The sequence below is a fragment of the Adiantum capillus-veneris genome, chromosome 23, assembly GCF_014529385.1.
Source record: "Adiantum capillus-veneris isolate H3 chromosome 23, ASM1452938v2, whole genome shotgun sequence".
Taxonomy (NCBI): Eukaryota; Viridiplantae; Streptophyta; class Polypodiopsida; order Polypodiales; family Pteridaceae; genus Adiantum; species Adiantum capillus-veneris.
Window position 1 is genome coordinate 140,248,493 of NC_140953.1, and position 6,000 is coordinate 140,254,492.

Here is a 6,000-nt window from a genome sequence, read left to right on the forward strand (position 1 = left end):
CTGATAAAAGATGGATTGAGTCCACATCATTTTTTCAAAAAGTTAGATAATTTTGCTCGAGAGGAAGAAAATATGGCAAGCTCTTGTTGATATTGTATAGAAAGTATAGGCAATTGCGCTATGTACTCGGAAATCATATTCACCCCATCTTGGGAGTCCTTGTCAAAGGTAGCCAAAATCTTTACCCAATCATTAAAGGACAGCATGTGTAAGATAGACAGCTTTTTATCTGAAGATAGAGTCGAATCATATATTAATTGAGAAGCATCCAAACTGCCAATACATCTGAGGACAAGAAAGGTAGCCACACAGAGGGGCTCAGAAGATAGTTCCAAGCCTTGCGAGAGAGCAAGGGTCTGCAATAGACAAAATTTGTTAGTAAGTCATGGATTATTTTTGGTAATATGTAACACGATGTTTGGCCCATCTAGCCAAAAAAGGTATAGTTCTAATAGCTAGGGTAATTTTAGGAGACTGGTCCTTTAGGTAAAATCTAGTTTGTTCTAAAATCCTTGTATGTTTCTCCGGGTCGTGGTTTACCCTCATGCGAGCTATCAACTTAAAATGTTTGTTATCTTGAAAGAAATTATATATATGATTAGTCATGTAGGTTGGGCCTGCAATCCTTAAACCAGCAAAGCCAGAGACCATGATAGCCATGAGTAGGAAAACAAAATCTTAACCTATGAAGAACCACCTAACACCAGCCAACCAATCAAGGATTTACAGGCAGTGGGTCCAACATGCAACGAAGATTCAAGAAAGTTTCTAAAGCTAGCGTCCTGGTTTGTTCAAAAATGCAATGAAAAAACCTTATATATAGGACGTGTGTGTAGTTGTTTTAACCTATATTATAAGACATAAATTACTTTTACATTCAAAAGATAGCTGGCTTAGAGAAAAGGCAAAAATTAGTTTAAAAACAACTTAGTCTTAGAATTATCTTTGTACATGGCATATGGGAATGAAGCCATATTCTAGTATACAATGATAGTGATCCAATAAAGAATTACTTCCCAAGTGGTATGGGCAAGTGTACTATCGGACAGACAATACCTTTAAGCCAAAAAAAATCCAAGAAAGGATAGAGTCCTCACCTGCATCTATCCAAACAAGACAACAAATACGTTAGTCTTCGACGTGTGTTACAGGTGTCAGTTGTTATCCATGTCCAACTTACGACTTTTTTTATAAAAAAAAAAAACTTAAAACCGTTGTCCAAAGTGTTCATGTATTTCAGTCCTTTGATTTTTGTTACCCCAAAGATTTTAAAAGAAGTACTTATAAGTATGGTATATATATATATATATATATATATATATATATATGTATATATATATATATATATATATATATATATTCCCAATTTTTTATTTAGACCTTAAATAGATATTAGCATATGTATCATTTTGATAAAAAAGGCCACCACCCCTTCTGAACCAAGTGTCTTAATCCCCATATCATCTCATAGATCAATCTTTCAATACCTGAATTACTTTGCCAGTTTTGTTAGGTTACAATTTCTCTAGCTTTTTTAAGTACCATGAAGCCATAAAGTATCCAAAACAATGGCTATAGATACCTCTCAACAAAAATATTCCATTTAAAGGTATCAAAACTCGGCTATGTTATCAAGCCAACTCAAATTTCTCATGCCCATTTGGACTTACGGAATTCATCTTACCTCAGTTTGTATGCCAAATGAAAAGAAAACACACTAACTGAACCAAAGCCAAGAAGTTTAGTGAAAATAACCTATTTACAGCTTGTCGATCAAAAAAGAAAAAAACCCATATTTGTTTATGGTTCTGTCAGCGTCAAGCTATATAAGACAATAAGCAAGATCATTAGCAAGTATAACAATCCCAAAAATGGCATAAGGGAAGAAAAACCCCATAACACCACACAGCAGTATGCAAATTTTTGGAGCGTCAGATACACAGTAAAAAGCCCCAACTTTACACTGCGTATTATCATGACGGACCAGACAAACGTCAGTACCAAGTACCAAAAGATCTCCCATTTTTTTATTGTCCAAATACTGCAATATCAAGCACCACTACTCTAATTATGTATGGGTTTCCAGAATCCTCAAGCACAATGTATTTAAGGCACTATACAAGTTATCAATTCATTTTTTGGTTCAAAACCCTTTGTATAAACAACCAACATCCTACCATAAAAAAACCAAAAAGCCAACAGTAATCAGCGTGATTAGTATGGGTTAGAAAATCTTTAATCCCCTCGATATTCATCCCCAGTTTTATTAGGAAAAAAATGGGTACCACAAACCAAAGTGTTTCACCGTCCCTCCCTTAAAGTATCAGTTTATGCACATTATGCAATCACGACAAAATTCCCGACAAGAAACGAGGTTAAGCCAGGTAGTACCTATGCTATATGTGTAACAGTATTAAGAAGTTTTCATGCAGTATGTACAACAACATTAATTTAAGTCATCAATGTACCCTTATCAAGGAGAATACCAACATGTGACGGTAGTCAACCACCTCCATAGCTGCACAGTGTTAAAGCCCTCACTCCTTGCTTTGAAATACACACACAAAGAGAGATACACCCACAGACTAAGTGAGGGGCCAAAGCACCCTTACCTTTTATAGCATATCAGGTTTGTTCAAGGTGAGAAGACGCCCCACAATCGATTATTCAGTGGCTACAGTTTCCCAAGCCGCCTCTATGGCCACTCCTGCTTGCATACGTTGAGTTGAGAGGGAGAGAGAGCATGTGTAGGAGTTAGAATAGGCTATTGCGTATTGTAGTATAGTCAAGGGGGGCATGCGTGAAGTTGAGGGTAATGAAAGCCACGATCTTTACATAATCCCCTTAGGGGTGGATACCCATGAGATGATAGGAGGAGGGTTACCCACCATTTTTTCTTTTTAAAAAAACACCGACCCGTACGATAATTTAGGTTTCAACTTAGGAATAATAAACAAGGTAAATAGAGATCCTTGTAAAAAAGGGAAAAAATATGTTCTTTTGTTCTATTTATATAATCTAACTGCTGTATAGGTATAAATGTGTGTGTGTGTGTGTGTGTGGGGGGGGGGGGAGAGAGAGAGAGAGAGAGAGAGAGAGAGAGAGAGAGAGAGAGAGAGAGAGAGAGAGAGAGAGAGAGATTGGAGGATAAGAGAGGAGGGGATTGGAAGTTGGTGGTGCAACATGCAGGAGTAAGAGGGGTTGTGGTGGCTCAAAGCAAGGGCCACTTGCCACTGGGGGTAGAGGCATCAATGTGTGACATCCGGTGGTAGTGAGCCATAGGGGTGGGAAAAGAAAATTTCAGTCCAAAGCTTGCTTTGCCAACATCATAGGTGGTGTGACCTTAAGTCATGCGTTCATTGCTATCACAACAATGCCAATGACCACTGAAGGCAAGGGTGCAACGGACAACAAGTCAAAGGGTGAAAATGGAAAGGGTAGTAGGAAAGGTTTGTTTATAAAAAATGATGTCGTATGAGCAAGCTCAAAGGATAGACAACAAACATATAACAACTTGCCAAGTTCCACATGCTTTAAAGGTGTCTGTAAAGGATACTACGTGCTCCCACTCTAAATAATTGGATGGAAAAATATTTGCAAGAATGAACAAACAACCTATATCATGCACGCATTTGGAGCATCCTATGCGATGAAAGCATAAATGAGACAATCCTAAGAATTTAAATAAAAGGGGATGTGCAATTTGTAGGAAACCTTGGTTGAAGTTATGTTGTTTCTAGCTTCAATTGAGAAGCTATATAGGCATGTTGCACCTTTGATAGAAGCTTTCTATCTTGAATTTTCTTGAACTCCATGATTCTTCCCTTGACATCTTGATTTTTCTTGAACTCCAAAATTCTTCCCTTCCACTGGTGTGCTCAAGAAGCCATGTGTCTCCTTGAGACCTTTAGTGCACCTCGTGGGAAAATTTGAAAGTCCTAGTCATCTTGTGGTGATGTTAACTAGCTACTTTGGACAACTTGCTTTATCAAATGCCACTTGCCAATAGAAGATTGGTCAATTCTTTTAGGCTTTAAACACAAAGTGTACATAAGTCTTAGAGGTGCATCTATTGCAGATAATGCAACAATGCAATACATATCTACATAGTTGTAGTTCTATGCATTTAGACCAAGGTAAAATGATCTCTCTCTCTCTCTCTCTCTCTCTCTCTCTCTCTCTCTCTCTCTCTCTCATTCAACACTTGCTAGATAGATCATTAAAGTCTCTTGATTGTTCCTACAACATTAAAAACTTCTCTTCTCCTCTTCTTTTTGTAGATAGTGGGAATATCCCCCAGTTGAGAATTCAGACTGGCGATTGAATTGGTAATTACCAAGCCTAGTTATTGTAGTAATTCCACAATGGAAAGTAGGCCAAAATACCAGTACAGAAGCTATAAATAGAGCCCATTACTTCATTCGATGATGGATTGTATTATGTTGTGTCATTGTGTTGTACTATTGAGTCTAGTGTCATTCCTGGAGCTCATCTCGCTCTTATACTCATTTGGCTATTAAGCTCAAAGCAATCCTTTTGGCTCATGCTATCGTACTCCATTCTAGTTATATTGATTGAATACACAATCCAGTTCTAGTTATAGTCTGCTTATCATTTCCATTTCAGTATACATGTCTATATCTAATCTATCATTTGCAGTCTGTCTGTCTAAAGTAGTTTAGCTAACTCTACTAACTCAACCTAGAATAGATGTCTAAAGAGACCATCTCATTCCATTTTGGCAACAAAGTGGTGACCAAAATAAGACTCACTCTCCCAGTGGGGCCTTTGAGTTAGCTTAATTCAGTCATGCCACCTAAAAGAGTTGCCCGTGACAGAAGGCCATCAACCAGATTCACACAGAATCCAAATTGTGTCAGTCCAATTCCAAAGTGAGAATTTGACACTGACACAGAGGCTGGTAATGAAACCAATCCAAAACTGGATCAACAAGAGATCTAGTGGGTCTCCGAAGAAGGATAAGGGCAAAACCAAAAAGCACGCGGATGAGATTGAGGGTAGCAAAAGGATTTGTAGGTCAGGGCATAAGAAGACGGAGCAAAACCCAGACCTAGATTCGGTAACTGAAACGGATGATACCAATCAGTGGGAAGTAGATACTAATCACTCCAACAAGAAGAAGACCAGAGAACACAAATCTGTTTTGAAAGCCAGGCACCATGAAAGATCCACTGATTTGAAGATTGCTTTTCCAATTGTCACTCATTGATTTGGGGAACTTAACATCCCTAACAAATACATAAACCTAGGGATGATGAGATTTGGACAACCGTCCAAACCTCAATCCCAAAGCAGGTCTAAAAAAATCATCCAAATCCCAAACCCAAGCTTAAAATGCCATCTATCTCATGGGGTTGATGCAATTAGAATAAAAGGGAAGGAAAGATGATCCAGGTGTTCACATTCAAGCCTTCGAGCAGTATGTTGAGTTCAAAGACATTGACAAAGACGAATGGAGAGAATATTTTCCTCAAACATTGAAGGATGCATCTCAAAAGTGGTACTACCATTGTCTAGTAGAGAATATACAATGCTTAACTATTTGGATAATAGAGAAGACGAAGATATCCTATGCGAGCTGGATAGAATAAACAAGGTAAATTGTCAATTCAAAGCTACGTATAGAAAATTAAGGAACTTACCATTCAGTTGCATGAACCTCCATCGCAAAAGCAAATGAGGGCCTAGTTCCTTAGCAGTTTCAGAAGTAAAAAGCTACGGGAACAAGAGGTTCCAGCCCCAACAAAGAAATTCAATGATATGGTGCAGTATGCTCTAAAACTTGAATAGCAAGCAAAAAAGGAGAAAGGTCACAAGAGTAGAAGAAACTCCAGTGATATTGAGACAACAACTGAGGAGTCTAATTCTACCTCCAGTTCCAATTCATCTAATAGAGACTCCGGTGATAAGGCTAAGCATAAGAAGAAAGGGTTAAGTTGGAGGAGATGCCCAAGAAAATTGCTAAGATGGCAAAGACTG